Below are 24,743 nucleotides of genomic sequence, written 5' to 3'. Positions count from 1 at the left end.
GTGTGTGTGTGTGTGTGTGTGTGTGTGTGTGTACATGTGAGCATGTGCGGGCACAGACATTTGCAAAAAGAAACATCATTTGTAAATAGGATTCAAAATGTACTCATTTTTAGGCCATTTTATAAAACATTTTTAAGTCCTATAAGATTTTACAAATCAAATTTTCTGGAAGACATTATTCTCTGTACCTCTATCATATAGGCAGGTTTTATTATTCCTGGCTTAGTTTGGAGAAGTTCAAAATCTGACAGCTGTGTGATTTTTATTCAGACATAGTGGTAGAGCATAATGTAAAAAGATCCAACATTTCTTTTCTCAGGACAGGGTATATATGTACCTTTTTCTATGGGTTTTCTACTGCATTTTTTTTCACAACTTTATTTTACAAAACAAAGATAAATGTACAGATTTTAAGCATTGTTTGCATAAAATTATACAATACATTTTTGTCAGTAATTTTTTTTCAGATTTTAAAATAATTTTTACATAAAACTGTATGAATATATTTTTAGTCAGTACTTGATTTTTTTAAAGGTTTGATAGTATGCATTGAAAACTTAATAGTTACAATGAGCATAAAGTACATCTAAAACAAAATGTAACATGGAAATAGTCAAAGTTTTCTTGTTGTATAGAGATTGTTTTGTTTTGTTTTGTTTTGTTTTGTTTTCTTTATTTCTTGGACTTCATACAGTCTGTGAGTTGTTTCTGGGGCAGTGCGAGCCTCTGGGGTTAGCATCACATTATCAGTGACTGCATATTATGTCTGTTCTTTTGTGACTGGGTTATCTCACTCAGGATGATATTCTCTAGATGCAGCCATTTTCTTAAGAATTTGGTTAAGTCATTGTTTCTGGTGGCTGAGTAGTATTCCATTGTGTAAATGTACCACAATTTTTGTATCCATTCATCTTCTGAAGGACATCTGGGTTCTTTCCAGCTTCTGGCTATTATGAATAGAGCTGCTATGAACATTGTGGTGCATATATCTTTGTTGTGTACTAAGGTGTCTCTGGGGTATATGCCCAGAAGTGGAATAGCTGGCTCTTCAGGTAGTATTATGTCCAATTTTCTGAGGTATCACCAGACTGATTTCCAGAGTGGTTGTATTTTAAAATTAATTTCTTTTAAATAGGGAAACTAAGTCAAAAATCTGTTTTATTTTGAGCCAAAAATCCAATTCCATAGTCCTGGACTCTAAAGATATTTGAAAAACTTCACCAGATTCGCCCCAAAAAATAATGAAACAAATTAATGAAACATCACTTGCAACAGCACCTGTCTTATAAAGTTTACATTAGAGGTAAAATTAAGGTAATTTAAAAATTTTTTGGCAGTTTTAAAATTGCTAACGCCATAGTTTAAAAAGCACTCTCTGTATGTTAGAACTTGTTTTATGGTCATGAAAGGGCACTAAACATCAATAACATTGATATATCCAAATGGCTGCCTTATATCCAGAGGCCAATAAACTATGGAGCAATGAACTAACCTTATGATATTCTGATGCAAACTGTGGTAGAGCTTGCAGTATCTGAACTCAGCAAAATTATCAGTGATCTGTTATTCATGATTTAGTGCTGCTTGAGTGTGGAAGATTACATTAGAAATACCTTCTAGCCTGAAAACTCAAAATTCCTTCCCATTGAGATTTGGCATGCACATAGCATGGAATCAAAGTGTTAGACATGAATCCATGAACAAAAATTATTTAGTCTAAACACAAAATTCTCAGTTTTTTTTTCATTCAATGTAAGAAATGTGATGATTAACAAAAACTACAGTAAGTTCCCATGTTGTTCATGTTTATCAGTAAGAGAATATTAATTTTAGTTAAGTAGAAAGGAAGGACAGAATTTCTTGCATAGAAATAAAGGTCCTGTAACTCAAGTTAGTCACTGCCAATTGCTAATTCCAGATACAGAAAGTTGGAGGCAATTGCACAACAGTGCCCTTCAAAGCAGCACTTTAGCAAAGTAGAACTACTATCTTGGCAACATGTTTTCAGATGAGGACTTTAAACATTTTATAGCAACTAGAACACTGACGTTCAGGCTCTCCTCCTGTATACTTCAGACCTCTCTGCATCTCAGCCTGTAACATAGCAACAGCATCTGAAAAGATTCTATCCCTCCCTTCTGGATCTTCTCAAGAGAATTTCCAGACATATTTAAGCCAAATAGTTATTTTTAATATAAATTCTCTCTTTCTAAAATAATCTTCCAAATATTTTAAGTGTAAGCAAACCACATGGCTTTGCACAATCATATAGATTACATTTTCTGCACAAATAAGATTAAAGAATATCAATGTTGTGTTTATATTTACCCCGGATCAGATTTCATCTGTAATGCCTAAAGCAAATTTTAGCTAGCAGCCATCTGACACACTCTCCCATGTTCCTCTCTGCTATTTCAAAATTTCCCTTAATTGGCACAAGCCATGGGATTAACTTCTTGGAATGAATTTCTGTGAACAGTTTACAAGAATTTCACATGGTATTCCTTGAATGGTTAAGCTATGTGGTTATAAGAAGCTGTACCTGGTACACACATGCTTCAAAACATACAAAACTACAAATAGCTACTCAGAATTTGGTGAAAGGCTGGTGGGGTTTGAGAGAAAGACACACTTCTGGTAACACAAATAATTGAGTTGTGTCTTTCTTTCAAATCCCAGCAGGTCTTTGCCAAAATCTGAGTAGCTATTTGTTGTGGGGGCACCACAGCAGCCAAGAATAAATCCTCTCTGAGTTGGCTTGGATGCAAATGTTGACTGTGCCCTATGTTTAAGCAACTTTGTCAATTGTCTCAATAACTAATTCTTGTACAAAAATAACATCATGAGATTAATCAGAATTTAAAAGGAAATAATAGGAATATTACCTCTCTTTTATTATATGCCAATAAGTTTACCTTTTTATAACAGTTCTTATGATATTTGAGGCTCTCTTAGGTGATTTTATCACAGTTATAAACAAGCAAAAATGATTATAGACATTCAAATGTTATCAGCTGATTAAACATATTTAGCTAAAGTTTATACTGGAAAATGATTTTACTGAATATTCTACAAGTAGTTTCTATGTCGACATTTTCAGAAGTAAGAATTTTCAGTTATAAAAATTTTATCATTTGGGCTTTTAAAATTTACCAGTTGCACACAATAAAAGAGAAATATTTTCCCAATAATTTACTTGTGGTTTTTGTGGTTTTAAGCATTCAAAAAAGAAAACTGCTGAATAAATAAAGCTAAAATTTATATCTGCCACTAATAACATTGTTTTGTCCTGGACCAAATATCTGACTTAGAACCATAAGATTAAATGAGAGATTGAGATTTGAAAGCAACCTAGAAGCACAGAGATTTCATACAAGACATTTTCTTCTATGTATACAATGAAACATTATTTTTATTACTGTTTTGGCCAAGTATTTTTGAATTTGTGCTTGGAAAGACATTCTTGTATGCATTTATGTATATGACTGAAAACTTACAAGCTTTCTACGAAGGGTTCCCTTCAGATAGGAAAAGTCTTAACTTTACAGGTTTAGGGCATTCACACCTAGCCTGATGGTGCTGCATTTACTGACATAAAATGAACAGATGACTGACTTTTACTAAATTAAAGACAACACACAGGATGGGTACCTCCTTAGTGTAGTAAGCAGCGTGTCAGTCTCATAACGTGAAAATCTTGAGTTCAGACCTCAGAGGGGGCAGCCTACCATTTTCAACAAAGACTTGAACAGGGAAATGAACAGAAATCACACTACATGACTCTCAGGTTCACTTATGTGAATAAGAACCTACTGAAACCATTTCAGGATATTCCTTTTCCCATCATCTCATATCTCTCTCTCTCTCTCTCTCTCTCTCTCTCTCTCTCTCTCTCTCTCTCTCTCTCTCTCTCTCTCTTTCTCTCTCTCTCTTTCTCTCTCTCTCTCTGTGTGTGTGTATGTGTGTGTGTGTGTGTTGGCTTTTCCATCATGAAAAAAATATTTCAAGAAATGTGTTATGAATCCCCAGACATTTCATCTCAACAGTCACCAATACCATTTAATAGTCATAGTCTCCTTTTTTACATTCATTGATTTGCATCTTTATTTTTTATTAAATTATTTACATTCAAAATGTTGTCCTTCTTCCTGGTCCCCACTCTAAGAGAATCAGTTACCCCATAACCTCTCTTATTTGTCTCAGAGAGCGTGTTCCCCACCCACCCTCCACACCTAGCCAACCACTTTGATTTCACCTCCTACAGCTTCGCCTTTCCTTGGGCATCCAGTCTCTACAAGATTAGACACATCCTGTTCTTCTGAAGCCAGAAAACTCAGCCCTCTGCTACATATGTGCCAGGGCCATGGTATAAGCCATGTATACATTTTGGTTGGTGACATAGTCTCTAGAAGTTCCAAGGGTTCATGGTTACATGACACTCTTGGTTTTTCTATGGGTTGCCATCCTTTTCAGCTCTTCCTGTCCTTCCTCTGACTCTCCCATAGGGTTCCTCAACCTCAGTCTCATGGTTGACTCTTAGTATCCTTATTTGTATCAGTCAGCTGTTGGTAGAGACTTTCAGAAGACAGTGTTGTTAGACTCCTGTTTGCAAGCACTACATAGCATCAGTAAATAGTTTGATGGTTTGGTTCCTGACATGGGATGAATCTCTAGGTGGGCCAGTCACTGGATGGCCTTTTCTTCAGTCTCTGCTTCAATTTTATCTCTGTATTTCTTTGTGGCAGGAATAATTCTGGGTCAAGAATTCTGAATGTATGTTGGTGTGCCCATTCCTACACTGGGGGCCCTGTGTATCTACTGGAGGTGGTCACTTCAAGTTCCATCTTCTCATTGCTGGCATTTCAGCTTAGGTCATCCCTACTGAGTCCTGGGAGTCTCTCATATCTCAGATCTCTGGGACTTTCTAAAATTTGGCCTTACCCACTACAGCCACAGCTGCTCATTTACAATTATTCTCCTGGCCCTCTGTACTTCCCCCGCTTACATGGTCCTTCCCCTCTATTGCCTTCCCCTTCCATTCTCCCTCCAAGTTCCCTCCCTCCCTCTGTCTTCTGCGATTATCTTTCTTCCAGTTTCTAAGTGAGATTGAAACATCCTCACTTAGGCCTATGTTCTGGTTAAATTTCTTAGGGCCATTGGGATGTATCATAGGTATTTTGTACTTTTTGGCTAATGTGCACTTATATTTATATTTATTTAATATTCTTCTTGGGAAGATATAATACGCTCTTGAACTAATGTTAAATTACGACATATTCTCACATTTGTGGACACTTCATAAAATCAGTTTGTGGGCACCCATATAATTCTCATATTTGCTCCACTTTTCTTGAGTTGTCTTTCACATTTTTGAGTATTTTTGTAGATTCTTACCAAATACTATTTTATGAACAAACTTGTTTGCTCAGTCAGTCACTCATGGATTCATTGAGTGGCTGAAAAGAACATATATTTTTTATGTCAGTACTACATGTTAGATTTGTGGTCCTAATGGAGCACCAGGATAAACTCAGGAGTTGCTGATATTAAGTAGAATGCCATTTTTGTAATGACATCAATAAACATGACATTTACAGATGAGTCCAATTCTTGTCACATGCAAATGTTGTGGTTTGAGAATAAACCATTTGAATTGGTCATATTTGTTGTTCTATCTGCTGAGTACTAAGGAAGAGAAGACTTCAAACTGTTTCTGCTTGTGTATCATATGATGTTTGCACAAGAAGCAAAGAACCCAACACTGGTTGGTTAACATTAATAAGCTTAAAAGATGTTTTTATATGTCTCCTTAGTATAATAATGTTCAGTTCCTCCTTTGTGTCTCACAAGATAAAGTCAACTTTATTCAGTGAACATGTTTTATCATACACTGTAGTACAGACCATGTTCCAAGTGTTGGATTCGTAGATGTTGTGTTTTATTAGAACTTGCAGTACAGATGAAAACAGGATCGGCACAAGAAAAGCTGTGAGAAATGAAGATAAGATATACATCTGGTAATGGCTTTGTGTTTAGAACATGGTTTGGCCTGGGAAAGTCAGAAAACCATCTAGGAGACACCATACATTCTTGGTCATTGGCACTTTTATGATAGAAACAGGAAGGTATAGTAGTAGATATTAGAGTAAAAAGGTCCAATAATTTTCCTGGCTTGGTCAGTGTATGGGGAGAAATGTTTTCTACACTAACTATGTCAGCTTTCATCAAATGACTTGGCTAATAAAATGTTCTCCATTTCCAAGAAAAAGCTTTCAGAGCCTTCATATCACCCCACTGTTCTCTGTTCCTTTTGCCTGAGGAATGCTGTGTTCTCTAAGGCTGCTCCATTAGACTGTTCTGAAAATGAGAAGGACAAAGCAAAGCCACATAATGCAAGGAATGTTGGCAGAAAACACAGCACTGCCCAATTAACCCACTAATATTTGGGAGTTATTAGGTTTTGGAATCAAATGCAGTTAACTTTACTGATATAAGAACAGGAGAGCACATTCTTGAATGTTGTACTTTCTTATTCCCACCCACATGCCCCCACCCAAGTGCATGTTGGCACGTGCAGGGAAACACACACACACACACACACACACACACACGAGGAGGGTAGGGAGAGAGAGAAGGAAAGGGAAAGGGAGGGAGAGAAAACATAGGTACATGGTTATAATTGAACATCTATTCCAACCATTGTGTGATGTGACAAAGTTTTGAAAGTAGTGTGCTTCACTTAAGGACAAAAGAAAAAAAAAGAAAAAAAAAAAAAGAAAAAAAGTAGAAGGACTCATGAAGTTGGATGCTCAAGGTAATAGCCTTCACTGGCCAGCTTAGTAACTCCTATGTAAATATTACATAAACATAATCTATTATAAGTACATCTAAGGAAGCACTCAGTAGAAGAGACATAACATAAAAATGATGTTCATACAGAACTCGTCAAGCTTTAAATTTTTTGAGAATGTATCAGATTTATTAGCAGTGTTAACTAAATTATGAAAAGTTAACAAGCCTAAGATTGATTATTTTATAAACACTATACAAAATCTAGATATAACCATGATAGCCATTGGACAGATGAGATTTGGAACTGTAAGAAGAAGTGTATGCCTTTTGTGGACAATCCAGGATTTGAGTTACAAATTTTATTGAGTGGGATGAGGAAGAAGTAATTTCAGGAAGCTGTTTGAAAAGAAGGGAACAGAGCTTATTTTGGCTAGTCTGTTGTTTGGAATGCTAGGGGATGCAACATAATTACACAATTTTGTGATTTAGATTCTTATTCTTTTGGGTCATCTATTAAATAAGACAAAAAGTTGCATCTTGACTGTAGGTTGTCAGGAATGTCATGTCTTTAAATTTCATGCTTAAATGATTTCTTCTAGGGTCACAGTATTAGGAGGCAGCACATTTTGAAGTAGATGTATGTGTTAGCTATGTAGCTTTTGACATTTCATGATAACAGTATGAAGAACTAAGGCAGTTGTAAATTGAGGGAAATATTAAGTGGTAAGTTTGGCTAAAACATGTCTCACTGTGATTGGACCAAAGTAAGGGAACAATGCTCTTTCTGCTTTTTTCAATATCCTTTCATCACACCATCAATGATCTAGTGATTTTTGTGAACTTCTTACGAGAATCCATCTCTTGTAGCTAACTTTCTATCTTATCTTTGTTCTTTCAAGCTATTTCCTGACCAATGTTCAGTGACACACTGTAGACATAATCGAACAAAAGGTGCATGTCTTGGTTAGTGATTTGTTTGAACAATTCTCTTCTCTGATCCTAAATGGACATGTGGGGAAGTTGAACTTACAGGTAAAAGTTAATAAAGCAGAAAGCATATGCTGCAGGAAGGGTACAACTGGTTTAAACAACATATGTAAAAAGTACCAGGAAAACAGTACTCAGAATGATAAATACTACTGTTTATCTACATAGACAGGATAAAAAATGCACATATCTCCCATGTGTCTATTCTATTTCTTGTCATAAATAGACTGTGATTGAAACTTGAGACTATAATATAATATTTGCTAGTTTTGAAACCCTAGCAGTTCTCTGTTCATTATCATCTTCTAGATGAAAAGATGAGCTATTATTTTTTTGTCCTTTCCTAGGCTTATTTGCCAGTTAACTCATTTTTAACACAACTGAGATGTACTAGCTCTCCCTAAGCCTAAAGACATTAAGGATTTATCATATTGAATAGGACAAATCCAAATATGCCATTACCGTTAAAGGTATCAAATATATCTTCAATTAAACATTTTCTATTTTAATTTTTTGAATACTCAATTATGATATTCTATTTTCTTTAAGGCATTAAAGCTGGGGTTTGGGCCACTTTCCCTTCTTTGTTTCCACACATTTTCTTTAATTATTGCCATTCAAAATTAGAAAGTGACCCTGAAGATGTAATGTTAGTAATATGAGTCTTGGTGTCATAGTTAATAACCATAAATTTTTGTTGGTTTTCTAGCATATTACATGTCTGAACTTTGCAATCCACTTAGAATCTTTGTTCAACATATTCTTCATCTCTAAAACAGAGATAAATAATTTTACTTGCAAAGAAGTTCAAATAATATTCAGAAAAGTGTTAGATGATCTTAGGCTAATGTTCCAGGGCTTTTTATTATGATTTCTAATTGCATTTTTAAATTATATGTTGTGTCTTCTATTATCTGAATGTCTTCCTCTTGTTTTAGAACTAAATCTACCAATTTTGTAATACCTAACACTTAAACCCAGATAGAATAAAGCTTTTTTAGTCATTCAACCAGAATAACCCCACATATTTTGCTTTTGTTGCTGAGTGTAGAAATGTTATTGCTTGTCTAGAGACATCATCATTTCTCTTAGCAGAAAAGTTCTCTTAGTCTTTACTGTTTTGATTTCTGTGCATAAGCATTCACTGTTTGTTGTTGTTTCTAATAGTTTCAGAAACCAAAGAGTACTTTATCTGTCTTGAGTCCTTTCAATTTGGGAGAATATTTCAAACATCACAAGATTTGAAATTATTTATTGAAAAATGTCTGTAACTCACATTTTAACCTCATTGTCTCCCATATGAAATAATAAATGTACAGAGTCTCTTTATAGTAAAAAAAGAAGAAAGTAGAAAATATGTTTAATGATTATTTATCAGGGACTGTTGAGCCAATACTGATTTCTTTTTCTCTGTGATGTGTTCCATTTCTGAACTTGAGTCTAGGACAGTGAACACATCTATGTCTGTTGACAAGTGAGGGAAGAAGAGCTATTAAGAATTGTTATCACACCAAGCATAGATTTGTACTTTGAATCATATATAGGATTCCACTCTCTACAACTCTTAAAGATGGTTGTGAGGAGAGTTTATGGAAAAGTAATTGTACCCAATGGAAGGAGAATACATCTTGTACATTGGTGTCACCAATGATAGATTTTCCATTCTCCAGTGTATGCAGACAGCATTCATTGTTGAACCTAAAGCATTATCAAGAAAAGAAAAAAATGAAGGAACAAAAGAATATAAAGGAATGAATTAATGAATTTTTTGGGTGGGTGTTCTCTGAAACCACCAAGCCTGGTAATGTAAAAATCCATTTGAGGCAAGAAAGAAGACAGGTTCAACAGGATTTAGTAGGACTTAAGGTGTTGGTTCAGATTTCTGGAGTCTGACACCATGGGGCAGGTTATTTTATGCATATTTAAGTAGAGTAAAAATTTTGGGGAAATTCCTGTGTAATAAAATCCCATGTGTACTGTGAGTCATCTTTCACTGAAACTCTTTTCACAGGACAATACATTTCTTCCATGATATTGGGTCTTATAGTTAGGCTACATGTGTTGTCATAAGGGTTTAGAGGAGGATCTGGTATGATCTCGGTCATACTGAGAGCACAGAAGTCATTTGGACTATCATCCACTTCTGGTCTTGTTTGAGGGAGCATGTGGGAGCCCCTGGCCATATAGATAGCACTGAGGTCTCCTAGACTTTTAGCCACTGCTATTCCCAGCCTTCTGGGTGCAAAGCAGACTTTTGTGAAGAGACAGCATTGGATATTTAACATGTCTGTTCTGCTACTTTTTACCTGTGAGTACTGGACCTTTTGTGGTTCTGATAGATAGAAAGGAAGGAAGGTAGGAAAGAAGAAATAAAGGAAGGAAGGAAGGAAGGAGGAAAAGAGGGAGGGAGGGAGGAAGGGAGAGAGGGAAGGAGGGAAGAAAGAAAGGAATGAAGTTAAGCAGCAGCAGAAGGAAAAGGATGAAGAACAGGAGAAAGAGGAATAAGGGAAGGTGGAAAGGAAAAAGTTGCAAGGAGGAAATTAACAGCAAGGAATTAATTCATATTATTTTATTTCTATTTTTTGAGAACTTTGTACATGAATATAGTAATTATATCATTCTCCTTTCTCTCTCTACTTCTTGTAAATTCTCCTAAAGCCCTTTATCAAATTTATTATTTTTTATCTTTAGTTTATATCATTAAACTTTTGCTCACACATAACACCACACATAAATACACACACATACAGTACACAATACACACATTTATAAATACAACCTACTAGATTAATTTAGTGTTGCTCAGATGTATATGTGTATGTATTATTTAGGACTGAGGGACTTGATAGACTATCAGTGGCTACTCATGGAAGCCAAAAGAAAATGATGATAGAACTATTTTTTTTCTTTGCATGTCTTTTTAATACTACTAAGAACTTGTTCTAAAATAAGAGAAAATAAAATAAACATACACACATATGCATAAACATATGCTTAATGATTACTACTAAAACACAGGTATAGGAAAAGATGATGAAATTAAAACATATAGGAGGCCAGTTTGATTAAAATTTATTGTCCATATGAAGATGAATAAGCTATAATTACTTTTATTGTCATTGTGAACAAATGCCTTCCAGGAACTAGTAATTAAGGGTTTGTTTTGCCCAGGGAGCTCTGCACTTTCATTCCTTCCCCAAGTCACCACAAGCTGAAATTTTATTCTTACATTGGGATACATAAAATATTCCCAATATAATAAAATATTGCAGCTCATCTTCCCTTCTGTTCAAATGATTAATGGAAATATTCACTTGCCAAGGCCCTTCATGCTGAGCAAGTGCTTTTGTGATTGTAACTTTAATTTGAATATTTAAGTGTAGGCACAATAGACACTTGTAAATAATGTACACAGCCAAAGTAGCCAAATGAAAAAATAAGACAACATACAAAGTCACTAAGTGAAAGTATGCCTGAAAAGCAAAACCGATGACTTTCCACGTTTCTCTTAAAAACACATCAATGACTTAAGTCAAAAGGAAATCAGGTATATATAAATGGTGCTAGTGAGAATTCGAGAAGACAGATAAATTTTACTTATGCATATTTAAATCATTAGATTCTATCAAAAGGATAAATTTGACATGTCAGGACCACTTTTATTCCCATTTCCTTGGGAAATATTCTGGTACTTAATGACACTCACGGATTTCTTTGTATGTGGTTTATGGCAACATAAAGGCATTGAATGGCACATGTAAATACAGAGAGAGTAAAGCTGGCTTCTCAGGCCAGATGAAATGTGCATCAGCCAAATGAGCTTGTAAAACTTTTCTCAAAGCATTGTCCAGAGAGCTTCAAATTTCTGTGTCTCTGAGCAAAGAGATCATTTTAGAAGATTCTGTAAAACCAGTAGTATATATTTTTATTCCAGTTATTTCCTTGAAAATGGACTTGTGTGTCTCTGCTTCTCAGAAACACCAACCCACACATTCAACAAAATTCTTGGGTTTATTCTTTTAATATTGACAGAAGGATGGGATTGCATAAATAAAGCACTGTGATCTCTTTCTAACGTAGTCACTGGTGATGCCCATCCAGTCTATGAACAAACCAAACCAACAGAATATCAATCTTACGTCCTGTGAGACTTATCAAAACCTTGAAATTAAGGCTTTAATTTTTCGCTAAGTGCATTATCCACAGGCAAAGTTATAAAATAATTTTCTTCAGGAAAATTCATGAAACTAGAAAGAAAGATTCTTTGCCTCAGTTCTATGATCAAACACATCCCTTGACTATGTTAATTCTGTCTTCCACTTTCTAACCATACATACACAGGGCCACTTCTTCTGTCTCCACTGCTAACCCCATCCTTAAAGTTGACATTTCCCATTTCTCCTCAGAGTTCCCTCGCTTCTGCCACCCATCACAGAAGGTGCTTAGCAATTGTTTTATTCTTTTCATTTTATTTTCTACTAATTCCTTCCTTACCCTCAGATATCTGTGAACAGGATCACACTGCTCAGCCAGACCCTTACCTAGGAATTCTCAACACAGTCTCCTAACACTCAGGAATAGGCCCATAGACTTACTTTCTACATCTTTCATCCCTCTGGTCAGAAATTGTTTAAAGCTGACATTTTAGCATATAGAGATGTCTCAGTGAGATAGTGCAATTATTGTGCAAATAAGAAACAAAGTCTGCACTGCCAGTACCCATGTAAATAGTCAGGCACGGCCAATTGAGCCTATAATTCAGGTTCTAGTTTGGTAGGCTTAAAGAGGGCAGAGACTATAGCTCAAGCAAATAATACAAAAAGAAATAGCAACAGAGAAACACATCCAGAAAAGTCGTAAAGGTTCTGTAGTGTATAGGCTTACATACACTTCCACATGAGCTCACATACCACATACTAAGAATAACCTCCTTTAATCATGTCCGAGAAAGCCTTCTTTATCATTCTGTACTTTATGGCCATTATTTCTTTTGAAATTATTTTGTATTTCTTTTTTATTTTTACCTTCATTGGACTTTCTGCTCCTTGAAGTTTTAGAGTTTATTTTGTTTACATTTACATACATGGAAACTGGGGTGATGTTTTGCCTCCAGTTGGATGATAATCCTTTTGGTAATCTTAATAAAAAAAAAACCCTCAAGTGTTTTCTCTTCCAATAAAAATACTGAAGCACCAGGGTGTGCTTCAAAGATGGCCGAAGATCCTTGTTCTCCAAAAGTGACATCAAATGAATAAGTTAATATTTGGTATAAAATTTATAACGTAAATATTGCTAAAAATCAGGCTTATGAAGTAGGTGTCGAAATTTTCATTATCATCTAAGAAGAACACATTATATAAAATGTAGGAATATTATTTTCACTCTTGGCACATAATTGGGAGGCAAGCAGAATTATAGACATAACAAGGAGCATAAGTACAGCAAGGTGGGCACAGTGGCTCCACTGCGTTGAATTGTGTGGAGTCATGGACCTCAGACCATGTACCCAGTATTTCAAGTGAGGCTCTTCTTTTGGCCATCGGAAATAGGATTCATTTGGCTGCTTCTCAATTTATTGTTCCAGCATGTGGGATCATGAAACTGAGAATGAAGTTTACTAGAAGATTTTTAAAAAGTGCATATGAAAATATGCACCTTTTTAGTATAAATGAAGAAATGAGGACCCGGCTTCTGTCTTGTACACATTAACATTTGGAAAAATGCTGCCTCTTTCTCTGAACCCAGTAAAACAAAAAGACTACTTTTACTACATTTTAAAAGCATGACTACTTTTGAAAGCCTTCCTCTTTATAGAAAACTGTTTAGAAAGTAACTCAACATTGATAAAAGAAAGCAAGTAGGTGAAGAAAATTTGTTGCTCCCTCTGGCTTCTCACTTTTACTTTTTATTCTACGGCACTTGGCCTTTCCTGCTAGATCAGTGTCCTTGGTTAATAGAGTAATTCTTAGTTATAAGAAATAGGAATATTCAGATTTAAAGTTAACTTAGAGAGACGCATTATATATTCCTTGGCAAGGCAGGTCTATAATACAACATTTCTTAGGGACACATTACTGGCTTTTTTCTTCAGATTTTCTAGGTACCATTTTCGAAAGTAAAACCTCTAATGGGCAGTTCAGAAGCAAATTGAGAACTGGCATTACTGCCTTTCACAGGCCACTGGTGCCCAGTGCTTCCCTCCGGATGCTGAGTGCAGGAGAGAGCGTCACGGATGTCACCTTCAGGGTGAAGAATGGCAGCTGATTTTGTTGTTAACAGGAGTCCTATTATAATAACTTCATTCCTCAGTTGGAGCAGTGAGACCACGTACAATTATGGAATATTTTAGCTAAGCAGATGTGCCTCAATTCTTTGTAGAGATTACTCAATTCTTTCAAAGCTCAAGAGCAGAAATGACTTTCTCAGAATGTTAGACTTGGGAAATCAAGGCAGAACATCAGCACTTTTTTTGCCCTGAAAACTTTATGTCAGCTTGTTATTCTGCATGGAGAGAAATAGTCACAACTCGTGATAGTGATATTCTTGACAAAGAAGACAATGATCTAGAAAATGGGCAGAGATTACTGAGGAACATACTGTCTGGAATATTCTTCTGGTCCAATGGCAGGTAAAGAATTCACTGTGTGGAGTTACAGAATGGGATTTGTGGAGAAAACTGGCATTTCTACAAACATGGTGAAAATATAGAGTGGACTTCCTGAACAAGTTACAGTAGAGCTGAGTTCAGGGTCAGCAAAGGGACCTGGAGATAGATTATGTTTTCAAACCCAACATAAAATGGCCAGCACACAAAACATCTTTTGGATACAGTAATAGAACTGACTATGGCTCCCAGTCTTAGTACTTACTGACATTTCCTCCCTTGTTTTTGTAATGAAAGGGAACACCCTGGCTGATAGATTTCTATCTTAAATCTGGTACCCTCTAGAAAATCAGGCTCTGATTAGTGAAACATTGATGTTCTCTTGTAATAGGAGAACATAGTTTTTGATGTAATTTGTGCTGAGATTTAGTGATTTTCCACCCACTTCACTTGGGTATTTAAGAATCCAGCAAATGACTATTGTGGACCTGCAAATATATGCATAGGAAAAAAATATGTTTTCTAAGAAGGAGTGAAATTTCCAAAGTAATTTTTTTTCTTTATTATCAATTTTTAGTGGAAAAGCTTTTTGTGCACTTAACCTTCTAGCTCAAAATAAATTAATCATTATGTTTACTTAAAATTTAGTAAGAATACAGAATATTTATAATTATGTATAAGAGAATAAAGTACTAAGAATTTTCTCAACTTGAGGCTAGGATTTGACAAGGTCAGTTCCCTGCCTGTTACAAAGTTGGGAAATCCCCAGGAACCATGTAAAATTACCCGATGTAGTTGTGCATATCTGTGATCTCAATGTGTTCGATAAAGGGCTTGAGACAGGTTGAGTTTGCTGGCCAGCCAGTCTATCCAGCTAGAGAGCACCTGGCTCATATGCACTACAAGGAACAGATAAACATGCACAAACACACACACAAGCACATGCACACACACATACACACACACACACACACACACACACACACACACACACACACACACACACATTTCCCTCCTGATTCTATCTTTAAGTGTAAGTGTTCCAGATATGCAATAGCCCAACAGTGCCTGGTTATGTGGAGTTGTTCCTCAAATCCATGACTGCCTGCATGTGAGTTAAGCAGTTTATCAACTGATCAATATATACACAGTGGTCTTAATCTTTATTAAAATTAGTTTTTATCCTGATGCCTATCAGATTTATCAACTGCTGTGACATCTTGAGAAGAGTTGCTAATTCTATAGTCACCACAAAGAGCCATTTTACTATTTTATTGGTTTATTAATTCAACCAAAAATGAATAAAGGATCCCAATGCCATGAAATCAATAAATAAAATAGTCCAATTTCCTCCCCTGATAGGGTTCTGCACAAATAATTTTGTTCACCAATTTTTCATCCTCATTTTTATTAGTGGATGACATCAGTTTTTCCAACAAAAATGATAAATGTCATATTCAGACATCATTTTCTTTTTGTTAAAAATTCTGCTGTGAAGGGAATGACTACAGGTGATGGCAAAGATTATTATTTCCAAGAACTTGGTCACTGTGCAAGTGAGATGAGTTTGGTTCTGGATTGGTGAAAGGTTTATCCTAAATCTCAAGGCTATTCAGTGACAGCTCTGTCATTGATAACTAGGTCTATTATATTTAGATTTAGTTCCACAGGCTTCCATTAAAACATGAACACAACACAGACACACACACACACACACACACACACACACATACACACACACACACAACATGATATTAATTTACGTCCTCATGGTTTTGGAGACTAATATTCCAGAATTAATCAATCAGCAGACATGGCTGCTTCTTGGGACTTTTGGGAGATTCACTTGGGTGTCTCACTCCTAGATTTAGGTACCTATCATAGTCTTTAGTTTCCCTTCATTTGCTGTGGGATCAGAACAATGTCTACTTTGGTTGCAAGTTATTTATTATGTACATTTCTGAGTCCTGTGTCTTTACATGATTTCTTATATTAAGAAAAGCACTTGATTTCAGGTTATGTCTTCCTCTGATTGGACTCTATCTTAACTTGATTGTATTTATCACTAATTCTATGTCTAATATGGCTCCAGGTCCTTTCATTTATGAGCCCAGGCACTAGAACTGAAAATATGTTTTGAAACAGACAATTAAACTTGAGTCACACACACCCCTTCTCATTTACATAAGACACTTCTGTCCTGAGAAGAAGTCTTTTCTTGTACTCCAGATGTTTTGTTTTTCACTAGAAAGAGTATAGAGTTGAAAAATATGGGCAGTGGAAATCACCTGTGTGTCTTCTTAAAATATAAAGCTGATTATAGTTCTGTGAAACTTGTATCTAATGTTTGGATAGCAGTAAAAAATTAGCAGTAACTCTTGCTGAGCCTTTCCTTAATTATAGACCCCCGATTCTGCTTATTTTCTTAACAAATAACACACGTAAAGAAAAATCCATAATTCTAATTAAGATTAGTGGCATTCATGTGTAGTTCCCCCATGGGAAATTGATCTAGGTTGCTGCTCCTCTGGGTTTCCTCACATCTATAAATTCCAGGTAGGCTTATTTTCTGCTCTGGAAAGGACAAACTACTCTTGAGATCATAACTCATTTGTAAGGTATTTCTAAAACAGAATAAAAGTTGTGCTGAATATTGCAAATCATACATGATTTCTGCCATGAGATCCTGCAATGATTTCATTTACAAGCAAGTAAAGTTAACTGTAACGTAAGCTGCAGTCCTTTAAGAAGATTTGTGTTTACTTTGCTTTGCTGTGTTGCTGAGGCTCAGACTCTACAGGGTGGGTTCCAGTTCTCTTTGTTGGGAAGTCTACACTCTTCTTCCTGCAAAAAAGGAATGCACAATGTTATGTCAGCAGGACATAACAGGCTACAATTTTATCTTCCAATGGCCATTAAAAATAAGCTTAAATATTTCTATGGTAACTTGACCTATTATAAATTAGGTAAAGGGATTAAAAAGTTCCGGTGAGTTGATAAGAGGCATGGAACAAAGTGTAAATACACCAAGGATTAAGAATCACACTTTTCTAGATAGAGTAAAGCATGCTTTTAGTAAATAAAAATGCATGTGTTATAAATAACACTACATTGATATCTAGCTGGATCAATTTTGGGAGAAAATTAAGATACCATGTCAAGTATGACTTATGTATTACTGTATCTCTCCAGATACATTCATTTCTATTTTCACTGTAAAGAGGACCAGAGTGAGAACTCCAGCCAACTTTCTGAAACCATAATACTGATTCAAATATTCACCTCTCACCTGAGAATCTCTGTGCTGGGGAGACCAGAGACGCATAGCTTTTAGCATAAATATCTTAATTTGAAAAATTCATAGGTTCCAGGAACATTGAAACAATTCACCTTCTTACTTTGGCCCCTGAAATGTGAGCCACAGTAGGATGCTCTCCACAGTTCACATAACCATTGTCTGTATGTATTGAGCAATAAAGGAAGAAGGGGACATTAAAGTAAGTGGAAATTTTGATCTAATAGACTCTTTGAGGCGACTAATACATTATTTCATCTTTGTTCTTCATGGCGCAGAATCCCAATATGACTTGTGAAGTTTTCCTAAAGATGGTATCTTTAGAATTTAGCTGTCCCTTCCAGTCTATGAAGATATCTGAAATTAAATTTGATACTTCCTTACATCTTCGGAGAGAATTTCCCCACTACCAATGCTCTTCCCCAAGGTAATGATATTGAGAAAAGAATATATATTTAGAAAACTAAACCATAAAAATGAATCCTTCATTGAAGCATTCATTCTATTGAAAGGAACCACAGAGTACAAAGTCATGCTTTCTATCATGTGAGTACACATTGGCAAATGATGTAAATCAGAATGGGAATTCTCACAAAGCAATAAATCTGCTGGCTTATTAGTAATGATTTTTGTAACCACCAGAACTTTGTATGTGGGTTTGTGTGTGTTGCTTATATCATAGACATTAACTCTAATATAAATTTTTATAGTAGTATAAGGAGACTAATATTTATACTATTTGTATCTCAAAATTTAGTAAGTAGAAAGCATTCATTTGCCATGGGTTTCTCTTTTAGAAACTTTAAGTTACAGAATTAAATCTGCTAAATCAGAATCAGATTTTTGGAATAGTTATAAAAATATTACTCCCTGTAAGATATAGAAAAATGGATAGACCCAGAATATATAATATTAAGGTAGTTCATAGAATATCAAATGAAAAAAACCACACAAGTCTCCCTAATATGGGAAATGTATCCAACAATATATGTATATATGTGAACACATGTACAATTTGGTACCACATAAAATGTAGAACATAAAATAAAGAATGTTATAATAGCAGATACAAGAAAAAACTGAATGCAGGTAATAGTCATAAATTGCAAATGGGTATAAGTCTAATTATTTCCTAGATCCAATTATGTCATGAACTTTCAGTTTGGCCAAGAATATGTGCATAAGTATATATTTGTTAATAAAAGTGAAAAAAATCTAAATTGAATTGTGTAGAAGTACATTGAGATACATAAACTTGGATGAAGTTAAACCTTAATGCTTAGTATCTTTTTTTTCCAGCATCCAAACAATAGATTTGGTTTAAAAAGTTGAAATAAGGAAAACATAGGACAGGAATGATATCCCTGTATGCTCAAAAATTAGAAACTTAAACCCCAAGTATCTCTATATCCTCTAGGTTGGTGATTTCTCCTTGTTTTGAAATATCACTTCAAGTAAGTAGCTTCTTATATTGAGATTGTCTCATAAAATTATGTATTTATGCTGATTATTTGTTGGCCAGTGATGAATGATAATGCATCGTTGGCTAAGAATCCCATTTCCTGTTTTAGAATAAATGTGTTTATACATGAATGGAGTGAGAATTTACACCTATTATATGCTAGCTACTATAATGTATGGCTTAACAATGGATCATGAAGTTTCTGTGATGTAGAATTCTTAGAAAGGAAAAGATCAACAAAGGAGAGCATGTTGTCAAAAATAAACTCAACCATTACCAGAGATTCAATATTGTAACAAAACATCTTATCGTCTATTAGTGAAGATTAAACTTGGTGATGATCCCTTTACACAAATAAGGTGAACATATCAGTTTAATTGACCTCCACCTTCTTGCCTTTCTGTACACACACACACACACACACACACACACACACACACACACATGTACATAAACATATATACATACACACATTTTGAAATAAAATAAACTATCAATAGTTACTTCTTGACTGGCTAAAGACAAACAATGTTTTTTCTTGGGAATGGATCTATGACTCTCCTAAGTGAATTAGGTTCCATATTAGATACTTCCATTGCCTCTTGGATTTTCCTTCTGCAATTTACTTTATAAGTAACTTACCTCTATAGGAACAATTATTGAATATCTGTCACTTCCACTAGATGAAGGTTCTACAAAGGAAGAATGCAGTTAGCTTCATATTTTTTGCTGCAAGCCCAGAACCTACCAAAGTACAGGGAACATAGTGAGTATTAAAAGAAAGAAAACAGATTTAAAATAAATCAGATGTGAGAATGGGGGTGTTAGCTTAAAATTGAGACATGTCCACCAAGCTACATTGAAAATTCTACAAGTTATTCCTTCCTCTTAGGCTGAAAGTAGTGCATTAGCTAAAAACATTTTTATAAAACTTCTCACTAGGTTTCTTTTGTAGGTTGAAATAAAGAAAAAAAATGCAGCCATGATATCAGGATTGTGGCCACCAGTGGGAAGGATGGGCTTTCAGGATGGCAGAAAACAGGTGGCCATTCCATTCTTAATATCAGAAGGATGATAAATTAAATTACTGCAATGAGAAGCAGATCCCTATGACAGAAGGGTTGTCCTAAGAGGACTGTACTAATATTTAACAAGTCACAGTCTTGGAGTTGAGTTTTATTACCATTGTGTAACAGAAGAAACCAAGAGTTGCCAAGTATGCTCACACAGCTGTCTGGATAAAATTTGCCATTTCTCGCCCAATTTATAATCAAATTTTGTTCCAAATTAATAACCCCCACAACAAAGGGCAAATGTCCTAATTTTGAGAAATATTCCTACAGTGACTCTACAAATATCTAGTGACTAATCCTTTATTCTTCCTCCCCAAACTGAGACAATACATACTAGAAAGATGTCTGGGAAAAGAGAAAAACTCAAGTGTAGTGTTAGAAATGTTTTGAACTTGCATTTGATCTGTTATAGAAGTTGAGACACATTAGTTTCATGAAGAGCAAAGCTCTTCATGCTGATAAAGAAGACAGATCTGTATTGTGACATTCAGAATTGTCTAGAATGAACTTTGGGTACATTTTGAAAACCATTTTCAGTACTAGTTCAAAGCATTTAATCTTTCTTGGTCTAAAAATTGTCCCAGCAGCCAGTTCAGCACTTTTATATACTTTCATCCTCAGAGGTACAATGTGTTTCTCAAACATTTCCTCACAGGCCCTTATCATTTTCCTACCCTAACTATCTTCTGGATTGCACCAATATGGGCATTATTGAACCAAAACACCATGAAAGATGGTAACACACAGCAGGGTTTGTGGTTGGCATATCAACCTAAAGGGACTTCTGATCATTTGGTTATATAGAAACCAATTTCTTATTTCTATTCCTTTTTTTAAAACTTTTTACTACTTCTCAAATAGAGAGAATTTTGGCAAAGGCAAAAAAGAGATGTTAGTATTATAAGAGATGTTAGTTTAAAAGGGAGAGAAATGAGACACTGAGAAAGGTAAGTAACAGGATTGCAGTTCGATATGTGATAGCTAAGCTAACAAGATAAGAGAAAGGACACAGCTTTAAGAAAACAAAGCCAGGCTCAGCAGGATCTGGAAGGCTGCTTAGAAGTACCTGCTTAAGGACACAGGAAAAAATACTGTTTCTCATCCACATATTAAGTAAGAATGGCTTCTACATGATTCTCTACCTCTTCCAGAAAGTAGATCACTTCAGACTGACCCATACATGAGGAACTAAATATGCAGTGATCAAGGAAAACTATTAAAATGTTGTCATCCAAAGATAACAGTGATCTCTGTGTAACAATCACAAAGATCCTTGTTGAAATAACAGCTGCTATTGTGGGCATAAGTACAAAGACATCATGGCCTAAGTGATGGTTAACAAAGCCCATCAAGATCATAGACAAGTAATACATGCAGAATTATTGGTTGTCAATGAAAAGCAATGTCAGCAGCAGCCAGTGGACTGGTCAATATGAGAATCTGACCAGCAAGTTAAAAATGGAAAACAACATGGGGGGTTCAATGTGGAAATCCCTTTATTATTTTCAGAGTAGCATGAAAATAAAAAATAATAGATCATCTCTTCAACTAGGAGTGAAGGAGACATGTACAGAACTTTGGGATAGGATTGACTCAGGCTATAATTTGCACAAAAAATAGTCTAATATCAATATCAGTTTTTTCAGCTTTTCTCTAGCTTTTGCCGTAAGTACTATAGAAAACCTTTAGACCAAACAGATCAATGGTAACTCCTTTCTCGTGTCCCTCCTAGTTAATCCATGGAGGTATTGTAATTTTTCCTATAATTCTTCTACTCTGTGGGGGTTCTATTTTTTCTTTCTGCAGTAAATCCTCCTTTCTTATGCTTGTTGTATATAATAAAATCCCTTCTTTAACACACCCATCATTGACCATGAAACTCATTCTTCAACTTTAGGAGACAAAGGACCCAGAGCTATTGACAGTGCAGGCATTGGTCACTCTAAACTTCCATTGACCTAGCCATGTAGATAAGAAAGTCTCTGTTTTTCTCAAAGACCTTCAGGTTCTGATTTCATCATGGCACAGTGAAATATGTCCAATTCAGTCATGACCAACTTGGTTGGTCACCTTTATATTTGCCATCCCTACATACTTCACTCATGCCAGCTCTAATTTCTTTAAAATACATAACTTCTTATTTGTTTTGAGAAAAGTCAGTACTATAAGATGAATAGTTATATATTGGAGTAAACTGAAATAGCATACAAATCGTATGCACTTTCTTTGTTGTGTGAGATAAATTGAAATTGAAGAAGAAAGCATAAAATTAAATGTGGAATATAAAACACTGGGCAAATTGAAAGGAAAAAGGAAATTCAATTTGAATAGTTTATATGCATGTTGTCCACCCATAGTGAAAAGGGACACAACTTAAAATGTCCCAATTTATTTCTTGCTTCCAGCACTTAACTACATAGGAAACGATGGATCACATTTCTTTCATTTATTGACTCATATTCCCTTTCTTTCTGCCATTTACTTAATTGTTAATATTTTTTCTTCCCTGAGGTTGGGAATTGAAGTATTAGTTTACATGTTACTTTCTTCTCAATAACATCCAATTCAAAGAGTAGAAGAAGATTCAAAATATAAGAATTGTCATTCTTAAACATATAGGAAAATGAGATAAAAGCTGGGCTTGTAAAACATTGAAGGGGTGTTGTGATGTTAGAACCTTGTCAAACATAAGATAACATTTCCCCAAGTGTGTTAATGTTCTTAGGATGCAGCTCTTGATGCAAACTCACATCTTGTTGGCCTGCATGAGTTTACTAGCACTCATGGACAGTTCAAAACGGATGGCTGCTTCCCCAGTCTTGGTGGACTAATTTCTTCACTCTTAGTATATTTTTTCTAACAGCAGACAAGTTGTCTCCAGATGCAATTTAAAAGAAAAAAGTAACAGTTTTTCCCTAGAGAAGAATGCTACTACTGTTTCTGGAAAAATAAATTGTACTACTCAGTTTCTAATGAATTGAAACCAAGGCATGGTCTATGGGGATTGTAAGAGCAGCTTTAGGGGAGTTGAGATCTGAGGGTTCTCAGGAGCAACCTAGATATAAAGGTGGCATTTTCTCATAGTTCCTTTCCCACTTATACCACAGCCTCATTATTCAGTGTTTCTTGTTCGAATAATGCAAACTAAAATACTCAGAAAAGTGTAAAATTTGTAATCTCCTCTTTTGGTGTGCTACAAAAAATCATATAAGAGACTAATAGGCAATGTCTTTAACCTCACTTAGAACAACCACTACCAGCACAACAACCACAATCACCACCACAACAGCCAACAAGTGTAAAACAGAGGAAGAAATGTTAGCAGAGAGTCAGGAAACAGTGTTTGCAAAATGTATCACTTGTGGCAGAGATGAAAATGAACTGTGTACCATGTACAACTTTTCTTCTGCCTATGATGATTACCTTCAATAATTGTTTGGAGCCACATCAAAGATGTGTGGGTTATTTATTGTCTGATTCATGAGAGTGGTATTCTGTTCTTGACAGTGATGATTATCATTATTTATTTGACAGTTTTGAGTTGGACCAGAAATAGTGATATAAATTTTATTATTCCACAAAATCCTTACAACAATGGTATCCTTGTAACAACGGTGTTTACTGAATTCCTTTCTTCAGAAAGGGGAAAGATACATATAGACAATTAAGTCTTTATTACTATACTGGGAAAACTGAGAAAAAAGGAAATTAGCAGTTTAATATCTTCAAAATTCAGTAGAAATAAGTGTCTGAGTTCTGAGAACACTGCAGGCAAGGAAACACAGGTTTAGAAGCAAAATTACCAGAAGGTACACCAGAGACTCCTGAGTACAAGACAAGCCTTTATAGCATTTCTATTATAATTTCTCTTACCGTCAGCCTCTCAGAGTAGCAGGACAGTTACTGTAGGAACATTTCAACAGTTTTCAGTTTCAGTGTTCATAACAAGTCATAGTCCAATTTCTCAAAAGCTCTAAATTGTAAGCTGAATGAGGGACAAAGATTTATATGTGTAATGTCCTTCCAAGGAAGATATATGTGTATGCGTGTGTGTATGTTTGTGTGTGTGTGTGTGCATATGTGTGATTGTGTATATGTATATACACACATATATATTATTTATCTAAAATATTTTCACAATTATGTTGTTTCAATATCATGTTTTCATGTATGTATGTACATACTTAAATAGTCTTCACTGCCTCACTTCATTTCATCTGCACAGCACACACATTATATCATATATGTGAATATAGACATATATTTGTGTGTATATGTATATACATATATAATGCACATATTACGTTAGCTGTCCTGGAGTTTATTTTCTTGCCCACCTATTTTAATGGCTTTTTTACCCCCACAGAGATTCCATGACTTAGTCAGCTTTTATTTCTGGCCATTTGTACATTTCATCCTTCTGGTATGACAGGCAAAACTGTCACAAGAGTGTGTGAGCCTTGTCAGGAGGATAATTTCTTGGCAGATCATTGTGGAAGATCAAAGGATATTTCTATCTTGTTTTCTCTT

The sequence above is a fragment of the Micromys minutus genome (assembly GCF_963924665.1).
Source record: "Micromys minutus genome assembly, chromosome: 1".
Classification (NCBI taxonomy): domain Eukaryota; kingdom Metazoa; phylum Chordata; class Mammalia; order Rodentia; family Muridae; genus Micromys; species Micromys minutus.
This window is presented reverse-complemented; position numbering follows the sequence as displayed.